This window comes from Vitis riparia, chromosome 11, assembly GCF_004353265.1.
Source record: "Vitis riparia cultivar Riparia Gloire de Montpellier isolate 1030 chromosome 11, EGFV_Vit.rip_1.0, whole genome shotgun sequence".
In the NCBI taxonomy this organism is placed as follows: Eukaryota; Viridiplantae; Streptophyta; class Magnoliopsida; order Vitales; family Vitaceae; genus Vitis; species Vitis riparia.
Window position 1 is genome coordinate 5,736,546 of NC_048441.1, and position 16,570 is coordinate 5,753,115.

At 35.8% G+C, this 16,570-nt stretch overlaps 1 long non-coding RNA gene across 1 annotated transcript; it reads right to left on the reverse strand.

Annotated features, from left to right (window-relative positions):
* Positions 1-1,135: 1,135 nt before the first annotated feature.
* Positions 1,136-5,039, reverse strand: LOC117925034. The gene is made up of 2 exons (XR_004652929.1): positions 1,524-5,039; positions 1,136-1,370 (listed from the first exon to the last, which is right to left on the reverse strand). It is a non-coding gene; the product is annotated as an uncharacterized LOC117925034 (long non-coding RNA).
* Positions 5,040-16,570: the final 11,531 nt, after the last annotated feature.

Genomic DNA, 16,570 nt, shown 5'->3' on the forward strand with positions numbered 1-16,570 from the left:
TCCGCCATCAGTTCTCCCTTGGACTTTGTAACAGCATCTACCTGTAGGGCCGAAAACCACACCGAATCTTCCCACAACAACGGGATAGAAAAAGAAGCAAAACCCGCTATCACTTCCAGCTTTCCGTGCACCTCCTTACCATTGTTTTTAACCAGGATTCTAACCCATTACATGTTGCGGGAATATTTGGTCTCATCATCCACTGCTATGCCCTGCAAGCATCCCCACCTTTCTGAAAAACTCCAAGTCCCAGAATTGTAGAGGTAGGCCTGGAATTCTAACCAGGAGAAATCCCTCTGGAAGTCCATCCGAGAGCATCCTACTGTTGGAACCCACCAATCTAGAAAGCATTATGGCATATTTATCTGTGAGGTTGATTTATATCATCAGTAGCACAATGTTTTTGTCTCTAGTTGGATGGGGGATTAAAAAAAAAAAAAGCATGTCATGCCTAATAATTTGTCAAAAAGAGAATGGTGCGTTGTATCTTATTGGGACATACTTAGAAGGTTTATATATCTATGCTTTAAGGATAGAAAAATACACACCAAGAATGGACCATTCACCAGGAAATCATTAAATGCTCTATTACTAGTGATACGATCTCATACATATTAGACATGAACACCAAGTTAGGAAAAAAGAAAGTGTATTTAACAATAGAACTGTCATCTATTAACTAGCTGGAACAGCATGCTCAGCTAGGTAGAAACACTTGTTGAAGAGGTTGAAATTAATTTGTGCCTAATTATTTGGCAGATATTTGTAAAGTTAAGGGTAAAAATGCTAGCTACCATTTGGGGCTCTTTCAATTAAAAGAAAAACTAGTAAAACTAAAAAAAAAAAATTAATTATTGTATGAAAAGGATGAAATAATCTCCACAACTATAAAGTTGTGGTTTTCCTCTTCGACTTTTAGATCTGACTGCATTCTCCTGCCAGCAACAAATATATATGAGGACTCATTCCATTGTTTCATGCATGCTACACGTATAGTAGTAGCTAGTAGGTTTTACTTTCTGCAACAAAAAAATAATAATCCATTTTTCTTGTTATAGGGGAATAAATTTCATTGTCCATTTTCATTATCCTACTTTCAATAGTGAAGAGACCTCATTTCAAATCAATATAAAGATAATGAAAACAAAATATTCTATAGGAGGCAAAAAGTGAGCTAAATGGTTAACAAGAATATACTTCTTTCTGAACATATAGAAACTCCAAACATCTATGAGTTAAATAGGATTCAAAATTTACAAGGGTTCGAAACCCAATTTAGTAAAAACAGAACACTTGAGTTGAGAGGATCCCATCTTAAAGTACTCATAATCATCTATCAACTCTCGATCAGGTTCTTTGCTTCCCTCTTCCTGAACAACCACACAAAATCCAATTAGTCTTTTATATAAAATATAAGAAATGAAAATCCAATCCTCTCTTCCTGAAGGGTAAAAAATCATATATTCAAAACTTCAGTTCAAAACTCTTTTAAGTGTATTCCAAAATATTTTATCAGAACTTACTTCATCAATCATAGCCTTCCATTTTCACCACCTTCCTTTGCAACTTGGATTAACAACACAAAGTGCTCTTAAATCAACCATGAATTAGAATATTAGAAATACCAGAAATAGAGGATATAATGGCATGGGGTTGGATTCATTCTTCAAGGACACCCCCAAGTTTGGAATCATTTACTCAATAACACATTTGAATTGATAAATAAGCTAGAATACAAGATCATTATTATACAATAAATGGCTGAGTGGAGGGATAACAACCCACATTTAATAATAAACAGGATAAATTGGACATCAAAGATGCAAGCAACTTGAAGCACATCAAAGATGAGCTAATTAAAAAAAATTAGACAAAAGATATTCCAAAACATTACTTCATCATAAAATATCCTCTTTGGTGCTCTGATTTCATCTAATCCTATTATTATTATTTTTTTCTAACAGCAACATTACCTACAATATAATGTATAAATTAGTGATATACATGTAAAAAATTTTATATGCATATGGAAAACACAGGAACACAACTCAACTGAAGAAAGCCTTATCCCATAAATCAAGTAGTTAATTGCATTAAAAAATATATATATAAAATGGATGTGGCTAACTTATACTTTATATCATAAAACACTTATATTCACCAAAAATATGGTGGAGTCTATTGCTCCATTTCAATGCTTCATGCATTTCACATATCATGAATGTACACAACAAGATACCCAAATATTCCTTAGGAAGACACTGTTCCAAAACTAGTGTGGTTAACTAGTCACATTGTTCCAACAGAAGACATGCCGATACATAACAAGCAAACCTAAGCGACACAACTAATTGAGCCAACTTGCAAGCAACCATGGGTTGGTAACAGGATTAAACAGCTCGTGGCAGCTTATAAATAATTACTTGTTTTCCTTTGCACCCTGTTTGGTTGCCAAGAACAAATAAGGAAAATGAAAAAAACTAAATAAATACAAATTTTAATGAAACCTCAACCCAACTAAGCCAAATGGAGTGGTGTTAGGCTCAATTTGAGGAGAAGTTCTAAACGAAAAACCTAAACATTTTCTTTCCCTAAAATTTTTGCAACAGCCAAATAAATTCATGGAGATGTATATATATATATATATATATATATATTGTGAATTCAATTAAATAGAAAGTAACAAAAGCACTAAGCATACAAAAAATGGAATGAATTGCTTTTAGTCTTACAAGAATTCCCAAATTAAACTTCCTTATGTTCTTTATAAAACAGCAACGACAAGAGGAATTAAAAAAGATAAGTAATGGAAATCGAGTTTTTTTTCCTTGGGGAAAAAGAGAAAGAAATGATGGGAATGTGGGAGGGTGGACCTGAGAAAATGCCATGAGAAGCACAAAAGTTTTAAAAATTGGAATAGATTATTGGGTACTCACATTCAAGAGATTTCTACGAATCCGAATCCATCTATCTCCGCTCCACTGTAGGGAGGTCGCACACGTTTTACCTTAAGAGTTCTCTTCTAAAAGGTTCCATGTAGTTTCCATTTTCTGGCTACTTTTCCCAATGTTTTTTTTTTTTTTTTCTATTTTTTGTCTCTATTTCTCCTCTGTCAATCCATATTCCCAAAGAAAAAGAACAAACAATAATCCTCACTAATTGCCAAGAAGAAAAAGATCAAACATTGATTTCATAAAGAAAAAGAAACAAATCAAGACAAATCAATAGTGGTTAAAGGGCAAAATTAATGTTCCACCTTTCAGCTTACTTCTCTTAGCTGCCACTCTCCCAGCAACCAAACAGAAATCCCAAAAACCCATAACACGGATTGTTAAAAAAAAAATTGGCCAAGAAACAATAGCAAGAATATCATCGACAATTAGGTAAAAAAACATACCAAATCCATAACGAAACAAGCCGGAAAAGTTTAGAAATATTCTGGGGAAATTTAAGGAACGGGAAAGGGGAAAGCAACCCAGAAAATGAAAGGAATTACCTAAAGGTCGTAGAAAAAACGAAAAGGATCTCAGCCTCAGTAATGGAAAAAACAGAACAAAGAGGAAAAAGTAAATCCTTCAAAGAAAATTTTGACTATTATTTTCTAGGTAACCAAACAAAGAACCCAAGAGAGAGCGCGCTTACTTTGGGTTCCGGGTTATTCTGAGCATGAGGTGGGAGCCGTCGTCGGCGCTAGTGGAAACCAGAGTGAAGAGGACGAAGGTTACCTCTTATTTTTGTTAGGGTATCGAGATTTTCCGAGCAATTACGGCTTTTCAGATTTTCTTTATTTTTTTGGAAAAGTGGCATCACATCGACATCAAGACCGTATCCACAGCAGATTCACAGATTTCATCATCACGAATTTGGTTTGAGGGATTTTTTTTCAGCATTCTGAAGAGGATAGGAGAGATTCTGGAGGGTTCTCGTCAACAGCAACACTCCCACTTCATTGGTGCGGGATCATCAGAGCTTTGGGGAGGTACAAGACCATTGGGAAGATCATAACGGCCACGCTATCTTGATTGGCAGTTCATCTTCATTAGTTTATCTTCAGGAGTGCGCAGCACCGGCAGATCAGAAGACCATCACTGCACATTCATTTTGGATCATTCGTCATTCATTTTTTGGTGAGGGGAGCTATCACCGACTTTGGAGGGCAATATCGAGAGGATTCTGGACTTTTCTTTGAAGAGATCATCATATACCGAGGGAGAATTCTGGCGGTTTTTGGCTTTCATCTTCTGGCCGGAAAAGAAAGAAACAGAGAGTGGAAGATCGATTTTGAGAGAGGAGAAGTTTTCATCTAGGCGTGAGGATCGATCTGGAGGTTTTTCATCTTTCATCTTTTGGGGATCTTTTGGCCGGAAAAGAAAGAAACAGAGAGGGGAGGATCGATCTCGAGAGAGAAGTTTTCATCTAAGCTTTAGGGACTGTACGACGAATTCTGGAGGTTTTTCATCTTTCATCTTTCGGGGATGCCGGAAAAGAAAGAAACAGAGAGCGGAGGATCGATCTTGAGACAAAAGTTTTCATAGGGGACTGCGTCACGGATCCAGTTGGAGGAGATCACTGCTATCGACCATCATCACCAGTTCCGAGTGGAGGAGATTGACACAGCGACAGTCTCCGGCAGAAGCAAGATTTCTGTCGGCATCACCCCTATTGGATCTGAGAGAGGAGTCATCAGACCCACGTATCACCATTCTTGCGCCCACAACAGTTCATCAACGCTGCGTCTCCGGATCAGGCACCAGACCACGCATTGGTTCATCGCCATCTCGAACACCGCCTGCAACTCTAAACCACACGCATCGAGGAGCATCTGAGGATCATAACAACACCGTTTCGATCTTTCGTGCAAACTGGACATCGCACGGATGTCTTGATCATCTCTCTCTTTGGGTTCGCGTGGACATCAACTTCTTCATCATCATTCAGCATCACCTACCGATTTTGTAGACGCACACCATCACTTCAGATTAGCGCAGCTTCATCACGACATCACATCAATTCACCATCAGAGCGTCACTCTTTTATAAAAAAAAAAAAGTAATACTAAAATATATTAATAGTAGTACTATGATGAAAATGATGTTACCGATGCTACAAGATACTATACCCAAATGTTCATAATGAAAAGAATAATCATACAAATGATTCCACAAAAGAAATCGTATAAAGCAAATATTTACATCCAAACAGTGATAACTAAAAGTCTGCAATCGCTCACTGGTGAAAATTGAAAGCCCAGCATCCGTGGTAAGCATCCAGAATTAGTGATTTTGACATAATTTTTGTCAAAATCACACATAAGTTCTACTGGGATTTCAGCTATTCACACATAAGGTTTGAAGAACTTTTAAGGCATTAATTCTAGAAAAGGCTTCTCAATTATTTCTTAATGACTAGTAATAAGTCCTCTTTTTTCCTTCCATTAAAATTTATTCTTATTATTACTATTGACAATATTATTAAATACCAATAAGATCATAATTTCCATTATAAAAAAAATTATAAAAAGGTTTAAGGAAACAAGATATTAATTTAATCTTATCTCAATTTTTGTTGGGTAAGTTAAAATTAGATTTTCAAATTGCATGTAAAATTTTTATTTTTCAAATACCATATTTGATTATTACTCACATTTTAAGAGTTTGTTTTAGCAATAATTATAGAAAATACTTTTAGCTTAAAAAGTATTTTTTTATAAAAAAAAAACAATAAGTATTTTGATAAATTTTATAAAATATTTTTAAAAATTACTTATAATATTTAATAAATAAATATTTGATGAGTGGTTTTCTTAAAAACACTTTCTAATATAAAAATTTCACTAAAAATGATTTGAGTAAAAATACTATTAAATAAAATCACTCTAAAATTTCAGCGGATTCATAAAATGCATCAAATGTGGGAGATTAAAACTTGCCTAGAATTGAAGTTTATTAAAATCATAATTAGTTGTGATTTTATCAATTGACATAATTTTTGTAAACCACTGTCGGTTACTAATGTCAAGGACCAATTTAAGCTCTCAAGTTATGTAAACAACATAGGTAAGCCAGTGCTTTGACACTAAAAGAAAACAAGAAAACACGTGGGGGAACACCCTCGGCACGCCACCCACCCACCCAACAGTACCCACACTCACATACCAACACACACATACATAAAAATAAATAAATAAATCAATTGGTGAATAAATTAACAGTAAATTGACTTTTTGTTTCATCAATACAAACTATATCTGTCCTTTGAGAGTGCATTAAAGCACTAATAACCTTCCTTCAACCCATCTAGATTTTTTAGCACTCCAGTCTTTTTGCTCTCTTCCAAATTTTGACAAGCATATTTTCTTCTTTCTCTTTACATTTCCCTCAAGCCTTTGTCCCCTTTCTGGCCTCCATCTTTTTTATACAGGCCATGATCTCTAGCTCGAACCCCTTAGTCGACATTACCAAGAAGTTGCCAAAGGCATCCAGTTCACTTTTCGGCCATCTTTAAGAGAAGGAAACCTCCTTCGGATCATTTCCTATCTCCTCACCTTCTTCCTTCCCTTACAACCAAACCCGTTGAGCCTTCCTCTTCATGTTTGAGCTGGCGACGAACCAATGCATGGTCTGGTGCCTGATCAGGAGACGCAGCGTTGATGAACTGTGGTGCGAGCAAGAATGGTGATACGTAGGTCTGATGATCATGGCTTTAGCACCTCTCTCTCAAATGCAATAGGGGTGATGCCGACAGAAATCTTGCTTCTGCCGGAGACTGTTGCTGTGTCAATCTCCTCCACTCGGAACTGGTGATCATGGTCGATAGCAGTGATCTCCTCCAACTGGATCCGTGACGCAGTCCCCTCAAGCCTAGATGAAAATTTCTCCTCTCTCAGTCGACCCTCCCCTATCTGTTTCTTTCTTTTCCGGCCAAAAGATCCCTAAGATAAAAGACGAAAAACCTCCAGAATTCGTCATGCAGTCCCCTCAAGCCTAGATGAAAACTTCTCCTCTCTCAAGATCGATCCTCCCCTCTCTGTTTCTTTCTTTTCCGGCCAAAAGATCCCAAAAAGATGACAGATGAAAAACCTCCAGAACTCGTGATGCGGTCCCCTCAATCCTAGATGTAAACTTCTCCTCTCTCAAGATCGATCCTCCCCTCTCTGCTTCTTTCTTTAGCGGCCAAAAGATCCCCCAAGAAGAAAAACCTCCAGAATTCGTGATGCGGTCCCCTCACTCCTAGATGTAAACTTCTCCTCTCTCAAGATCGATCCTCCCCTCTCTGTTTCTTTCTTTTCCGGCGAAAAGATCAAAGCCCAGAACGTCCAGAATTCTCCCTCGGTGTATGATGATCTCCTCTTCTAAGAAAAGTCCAGAACCCTCTCGATATTGCCCTCCAAAGTCGGTGATAGCTCCCCTCACCAAAAAATGAATGATGAATAATCCAAAATGAATGTGCAGTGATGGTCTTCTGATCTGCTGGTGCTGCGCACTCCTGAAGATAAACTAGGGAAGATGAACTGCCAATCAAGATAGCGTGGCTTTTATGATCTTCCCAATGGTCTTGTACCTCCCCAAAGCTCTAATGATCCTGCACCAATGGAGTGGGAATGTTGCTGTTGACGAGAACCCTCCAGAATCTCTCCTTATCCTCTTCAGAATGCTAAAAAGAATCCTTTAAACCAAATGCCTGATGATAAAATCATTGAATCTGCTGTAGATATGTTCTTGATGTTGATACGATGCCACTTTTCCCAAAAATCAAGTTTCGAATTAATAAATAAATGATCATAAGATACTGAGATGGGAGAATGGTGAAAACTGAAGTTAAATATCTGATGATAGAACTGAAAATGATCAAATATCCCCAGCCGGTGTGTCATGATCATGATGAGTTACAGAGACTGATAAGGCAGTAATGATAAGAGCTGGTCTATGTGTGGCTTTGATGAGTTGCCATTCTTCTAGAGAGATGCGGTGCACTGGTGTAGATATGTAGAAGACGACTATGGAGAAGGCTTCTCTCCTCCGACTGATGGCGCGCCTGTGAAGATGATTCTCCCTGCTAGTGGTGGAGACGCACGTCTCTAGAAAAGATCTAGCTTCTGGAAAAAACCAGAAAAACTCCAGATATGTACCGATGACGATGATAAATTCCTGGTGATCAAGGATGATGAGCTGAAGAACTCCTGCCAAGAACCCTCGAGAATTCCCAAAGCCCTCTTGATCTGATCCTGTCATGCTTGGTGTACTTCTCTAACAGGTATCACATGCATTCTCTCCCTTGTTGCCTCTTTGAAATGGTCTCCCTTTTTGCCTTCTGTGAAATGCTGTTTGAAACCCCTGAGTCTTCCCAAAACCAGCGCCAAAAATTCCCCGACAAGTAATAACATAAACAAAATTCGAATATTATGTGGGGATCAACATGCAACATTAATTTTGTTTTTTTTATTTCTTCTTTCTTCATTTTATACCTTTTGGATTTTTTTAGAATATACTAGTTACTCATTCTCAAAATATTTTAAATTTCATTTTTTTTCACTCTTTCATTTTTTTTAAATATTTATGAACAGTTTACATATAAAATAATAATAATAACATATAATAAATCATTAATGAGAAAAATATAAAAATAAATATATAATAAAGAAATTGAATTGTTTTACTTAATATTCACCGTGGTTTTATCTTTTTTTCTTGATTAAAATGTTTAATATTTTTTATTAAAGAAGATAAAAACTTGGTTGATTATATCATTTTCATTTGTTAAAATTTTTAATTTTCTTATTATATAAAATAAAAAATAAAATACAATTTTCACAAAGAATTTATATTTAATCATTTATATTAATTTTCTTTTAATTTTATTAAAAATTAAAAATTTTGCATATCTTACCATAAACCAAAGAGCAGTGATATATTATTCCCACTACTGTGATACTTATAATACAATTCAATGTTTTTTTTTTTTAAATATAAAGGTGATACTCTTTTTTCCTAAAAATTCTAACATGCTATTATTGTTTAAGTTTCTCATTTGTTGCTTCAAATTTGCCTATTTAATGGAGATGACTTTTCATTTTGAAGGTTTGGGACATGGATGCTCCAAGGATTGTAGCATCTTCAACAGGTAAAAATTCTTTCAAGCTATTACAGTTTATGTTTCTTATTTGCTGCTTCAAATTTGTCCATTCAACGGATGGCGTTTCATTTTGAACGTCTGGCCGTAACTGCTTTAAGGATTAGTGAGCATCTTCAACAGGTACGAATTCTATGTTGCTTCATATAGTAATCTTGAAATCATGCTTGGCATCAAATAACGCATTAGTATACATCAATGAACCACCTCTCATTGTATATACCATAAATTCATTTCAGCCAAATGTTCCTATCAATTTTTAGAAATCCAAGGTGAGGTTGCCATAATTCAGCCAAATGTTTTTACATTGGGTATGATTGGATTGTTTGTGCTAGGTGTTTTGTTATTTCAATATGACTTCAAATTAATTCATAGATTATTCCTTGGTCAGAGTACTTAATTTGCACAGTGTATTATAGTTTCTTATATTTTATATAAAGCTAAATAAAGAAGAAAACAATATATTTGCATTGGAATGAAGTTCAGATAATGATTAAACAAAAAAACTAAGACAAAACCTAGAATGGCATCCCAGGGAAGAGAAACCAAAGGAACAAACGACTAGGCTTAGATAGAACTTATCATGACGTTAGAATGATGAGAAACCAAAGGAACAAAAAATAATATCACATAGAACCTACAATGGTGTCCCAATGATAAAAAATCAAAGAAACAAAATATTAAGTTTAGATAAAACCTAAGATGGTGTCAAAATAATTAGAAACGGGAGGAACAAAGAATAAACTTACATAGAACTTGGGATGGTGTCCAAACGATGAGAAACCAAAGGATCATATCCCGAGTTTTGGGTCAAAATGGCCCATTTTTGAAAAAAATTGTAACATCTAACCCCTTTTTTAAACTTATGTTCAAATTGGTTTCTTTGATGCCACGTAGGCGCCACATCATTAATTTTTTTTTTTCGCTGTTATAGTGAAAGCCGTAGTTGGGAAACGCGGCTTCATTTTTGTACTAAAGCTGTAGTTGGAAAACGCGGCTTCATTTTTGTACTAAAGCCGTAGTTGGGAAACGCGGCTTCAAATTTGTACTAAAGCCGCAGTTGACAAACACGACTTCATTTTTGTACTAAAGCTGTAGTTAGGAAACGTGGCTTCATATTTGTACTAAAGCCGCAGTTGGCAAACGCGGTTTCATTTTTTAACTAAAGCCGCAGTTGCCAACTGTGGCTTTAGTTAATTTTCATTTATTAATTTAAGATATTTAATTTGTTAATTTTTAAGATATTAATTTATTTGTATTATGATAAATTTATCTTTATCGAAATAATAGTATAGTAGTTGATAACTGAGATTTCAATTATAATATATTTTTTTTACTTTCAAATTTAATTAAAAACTATTAAATTACAATTATATAACATAAGTTTATTATTTTAAGATTATTAATTTATTAATAAATAAAATATTCATTTATAATATCTTCTATTTATCAATTTATGTTTGTTGAAGAATACTAGAATTTTAAATTTAAATATAAATAATTTATTATTTAAGTATATTTTTAAATTTCATTCATAAATTGTAATTTAATAATTTTTAATTAAATTTTAAATTTAAATAAAAATTAACTAAAGCCGCAATTGCCAACCGCGACTTTAGTTAACGCGTTTGCCAACAGCGGCTTTAGTACAAAAATGAAGCCGTGTTTCCCAACTGCGGCTTTAGTACAAAAATGAAGCTGCGTTTTCCAACTGCGGCTTTCACTATAATGACGAAAAAAATATTTTTTAATGACGTGGCGCCTACGTGGCATCAAAGAGGCCAATTTGAACATAAGTTTAAAAAAGTGGTTAGATGTTACAATTTTTTTCAAAAATGAGCCATTTTGACCCAAAACTCTCATATCCCAATGATTAGTTACAAATGGAAAAAAGGAATGAGCTTAGATAGAACCTAGAAAGCTGTCCCAATGATGAAAAACAAGTGGAACAAACAAATGAACTTAGATAAAACCTAGATGACATTCCAATGATAGGAAACAAAAGGGATGAAGAATAAACATAGATAGAACCTAGGATGGTGTCCAAACGATGAGAAATTAAAGGAGCAAACAATTAAGCTTAGATAAGCCCTAGGGGGCATCCCAATGATGACAAGCCCAAGGAAAGAATGAATGACCTTAGAAAGAAGCTACGATGTTGTCCCAAAGATGAGAAACCAAAGGGAGAAAGAATAAACTTCCATAAAACCTAGGTGGTATCCAAACGATGAGAAACCAACGGATCATGTCCCAATGATTAGTTACAAAAGGAACAAAGGAATGAGCTTACATAGAACCTAGAAAGCTGTCCCAATGATGAAAAACAAGTGGAACAAACAAATGAACTTAGCTAAAACCTAGATGGCAATCCAATGATAGGAAACAAAAGGGATGAAGAATAAACATAGAGAAAACCTAGGATGGTGTACAAACAATGAGAAATTAAAGGAACAAACAATTAAACTTAGATAGGGCCTAGGGGGCATCCCAATGATGACAAACCAAAGGAAAGAATGAATGACCTTAGATAGAACCTATGATGTCGTCCCAAAGATGAGAAACAAAAGGGAGAAAGAATAAACTAGATGGTGTCCAAACGATGAGAAACCAAAGGAATGTCCCAATGATGAAAAACGAGTGGAACAACCAAATGAAATTAGATAAAACCTAGATGGCGTTCCAATGATAGGAAACAAAAGGGATGAAGAATAAACACAGATAGAACCTAGGATGGTGTCCAACCGATGAGAAATTCAAGGAACAAACAATTAAGCTTAGATAAGCCCTAGGGGGCATCCCAATGATGACAAGCCCAAGGAAAGAATGAATGACCTTAGAAAGAAGCTATGATGTTGTCCCAAAGATGAAAAACCAAAGGGACAAAGAATAAACTTCCATAAAACCTAGGTGGTGTCCAAACGATGAGAAACCAATGGATCATGTCCCAATGATTAGTTACAAAAGGAACAAAGGAATGAGCTTAGATAGAACCTAGAAAGCTGTCCCAATGATGAAAAACAAGTGGAACAAACAAATGAAATTAGATAAAACCTAGATGGCAATCCAATGATAGGAAACAAATGGGATGAAGAATAAACATAGATAGAACCTAGGATGGTGTCCAAACGATGAGAAATTAAAGGAACAAACAATTAAGCTTAGATAAGCCCTAGGGGGCATCCCAATGATGACAAGCCCAAGGAAAGAATGAATGACCTTAGAAAGAAACTACAATGTTGTCCCAAAGATGAAAAACCAAAGGGAGAAAGAATAAACTTCCACAAAACCTAGGTGGTGTCCAAACGATGAGAAACCAACGGATCATGTCCCAATGATTAGTTACAAAAGGAACAAAGGAATGAGATTAGATAGGAAAGCTGTCCCAATGATGAAAAACAAGTGGAACAAACAAATGAACTTAGATAAAACCTAGATGGCAATCCAATGATAGGAAACAAAAGGGATGAAGAATAAACATAGAGAAAACCTAGGATGGTGTCCAAACAATGAGAAATTAAAGGAACAAACAATTAAGCTAAGATAGGGCCTAGGGGGCATCCCAATGATGACAAACCAAAGGAAAGAATGAATGACCTTAGATAGAACCTATGATGTCGTCCCAAAGATGAGATACCAAAGGGAGAAAGAATAAACTAGATGGTGTCCAAACGATGAGAAACCAAAGGAATGTCCCAATGATGAAAAACGAGTGGAACAACCAAATGAAATTAGATAAAACCTACATGGCGTTCCAATGAAAGGAAACAAAAGGGATGAAGAATAAACATAGATAGAACCTAGGATGGTGTCCAACCGACGAGAAATTAAAGGAACAAACAATTAAGCTTAGATAAGCCCTAGGGGGCATCCCAATGATGACAAGCCCAAGGAAAGAATGAATGACCTTAGAAAGAAGCTACGATGTTGTCCCAAAGATGAAAAACCAAAGGGAGAAAGAATAAACTTCCATAAAACCTAGGTGGTGTCCAAACGATGAGAAACCAACGGATCATGTCCCAATGATTAGTTACAAATGGAAAAAAGGAATGAGCTTAGATAGAACCTAGAAAGCTGTCCCAATGATGAAAAACAAGTAGAACAAACAAATGAACTTAGATAAAACCTAGATGGCATTCCAATGATAGGAAACAAAAGGGATGAAGAATAAACATAGATAGAACCTAGGATGGTGTCCAAACGATGAGAAATTAAAGGAACAAACAATTAAGCTTAGATAAGCCCTAGGGGGCATCCCAATGATGACAAGCCCAAGGAAAGAATGAATGACCTTAGAAAGAAGCTACGATGTTGTCCCAAAGATGAAAAACCAAAGGGAGAAAGAATAAACTTCCATAAAACCTAGGTGGTATCCAAACGATGAGAAACCAACGGATCATGTCCAAATGATTAGTTACAAAAGGAACAAAGGAATGAGCTTAGATAGAACCTAGAAAGTTGTCCCAATGATGAAAAACAAGTGGAACAAACAAATGAACTTAGATAAAACCTAGATGGCAATCCAATGATAGGAAACAAAAGGGATGAAGAATAAACATAGACAAAACCTAGGATGGTGTACAAACAATGAGAAATTAAAGGAACAAACAATTAAACTTAGATAGGGCCTAGGGGGCATCCCAATGATGACAAACCAAAGGAAAGAATGAATGACCTTAGAGAGAACCTATGATGTCGTCCCAAAGATGAGAAACAAAAGGGAGAAAGAATAAACTAGATGGTGTCCAAACGATGAGAAACCAAAGGAATGTCCCAATGATGAAAAACGAGTGGAACAACCAAATAAAATTAGATAAAACCTAGATGGCGTTCCAATGATAGGAAACAAAAGGGATGAAGAATAAACACATATATAGAACCTAGGATGGTGTCCAACCGACGAGAAATTCAAGGAACAAACAATTAAGCTTAGATAAGCCCTAGGGGGCATCCCAATGATGACAAGCCCAAGGAAAGAATGAATGACCTTAGAAAGAAGCTACGATGTTGTCCCAAAGATGAAAAACCAAAGGGAGAAAGAATAAACTTCCATAAAACCTAGGTGGTATCCAAACGATGAGAAACCAACGGATCATGTCCCAATGATTAGTTACAAAAGGAACAAAGGAATGAACTTAGATAGAACCTAGAAAGCTGTCCCAATGATGAAAAACAAGTGGAACAAACAAATGAACTTAGATAAAACCTAGATGGCAATCCAATGATAGGAAACAAAAGGGATGAAGAATAAACATAGACAAAACCTAGGATGGTGTACAAACAATGAGAAATTAAAGGAACAAACAATTAAACTTAGATAGGGCCTAGGGGGCATCCCAATGATGACAAACCAAAGGAAAGAGTGAATGACCTTAGAGAGAACCTATGATGTCGTCCCAAAGATGGGAAACAAAAGGGAGAAAGAATAAACTAGATGGTGTCCAAACGATGAGAAACCAAAGGAATGTCCCAATGATGAAAAACGAGTGGAACAACCAAATAAAATTAGATAAAACCTAGATGGCGTTCCAATGATAGGAAACAAAAGGGATGAAGAATAAATATAGATAGAACCTAGGATGGTGTCCAACCGACAAGAAATTCAAGGAACAATTAATTAAGCTTAGATAAGCCCTAGGGGGCATCCCAATGATGACAAGCCCAAGGAAAGAATGAATGACCTTAGAAAGAAGCTACGATGTTGTCCCAAAGATGAAAAACCAAAGGGAGAAAGAATAAACTTCCATAAAACCTAGGTGGTATCCAAACGATGAGAAACCAACGGATCATGTCCCAATGATTAGTTATAAAAGGAACAAAGGAATGAGCTTAGATAGAACCTAGAAAGCTGTCCCAATGAAGAAAAACAAGTGGAACAAACAAATGAACTTAGATAAAACCTAGATGGCAATCCAATGATAGGAAACAAAAGGGATGAAGAATAAACATAGACAAAACCTAGGATGGTGTACAAACAATGAGAAATTAAAGGAACAAACAATTAAACTTAGATAGGGCCTAGGGGGCATCCCAATGATGACAAACCAAAGGAAAGAATGAATGACCTTAGAGAGAACCTATGATGTCGTCCCAAAGATGAGAAACAAAAGGGAGAAAGAATAAACTAGATGGTGTCCAAACGATGAGAAACCAAAGGAATGTCCCAATGATGAAAAACGAGTGGAACAACCAAATAAAATTAGATAAAACCTAGATGGCGTTCCAATGATAGGAAACAAAAGGGATGAAGAATAAACACAGATAGAACCTAGGATGGTGTCCAACCGACGAGAAATTCAAGGAACAAACAATTAAGCTTAGATAAGCCCTAGGGGGCATCCCAATGATGACAAGCCCAAGGAAAGAATGAATGACCTTAGAAAGAAGCTACGTTGTTGTCCCAAAGATGAAAAACCAAAGGGAGAAAGAATAAACTTCCATAAAACCTAGGTGGTGTCCAAACGATGAGAAACCAACGGATCATGTCCCAATGATTAGTTACAAAAGGAACAAAGGAATGAGCTTAGATAGAACCTAGAAAGCTATCCCAATGATGAAAAACAAGTGGAACAAACAAATGAACTTAGATAAAACCTAGATGGCAATCCAATGACAGGAAACAAAAGGGATGAAGAATAAACATAGACAAAACCTAGGATGGTGTACAAACAATGAGAAATTAAAGGAACAAACAATTAAACTTGGATAGGGCCTAGGGGGTATCCCAATGATGACAAACCAAAGGAAAGAATGAATGACCTTAGAACCTATGATGTCGTCCCAAAGATGAGAAACAAAAGGGAGAAAGAATAAACTAGATGGTGTCCAAACGATGAGAAACCAAAGGAATGTCCCAATGATGAAAAACGAGTGGAACAACCAAATGAAATTAGATAAAACCTAGATGGCGTTCCAATGATAGGAAACAAAAGGGATGAAGAATAAACATAGATAGAACTCTGGATAGTGTCTAAATGATGAGAAATTAAAGGAACAAATAATTAAGCTTAGATAGGGCCTAGGGGGCTTGCCAATGAAGACAAACAACGCAAAGCATTAATGACCTTAGATAGAATCTACGATGTGGTCCCAAAGATGAGAAACCGAAGGGAGAAAGAATAAACTTGAATCAAACCTCGATGGTGTCCAAACAGTGAGAAACCAAAGTTTCGTGTCCCAGTGATTTGTTATAAATGGAAAAAAGGAATGAGCTTATGTAGAACCTAGAAAGCTGTCCCAATTACGAAAAACGAGTAGAACAAATAAATGAACTTAGATAAAATCTAGATGGCGTACCAATATTAGGAAACAAAAGGGATGGAGAATTAATATAGATAGAACCTAGTATGTTGTCTAAACGATGAGAAATTAAAGGAACAAATAATTCAGCTCAGATATGGCCTAAGGGGCGTGCCAATGAGGACAAACCAAAAGAAAGAATGAA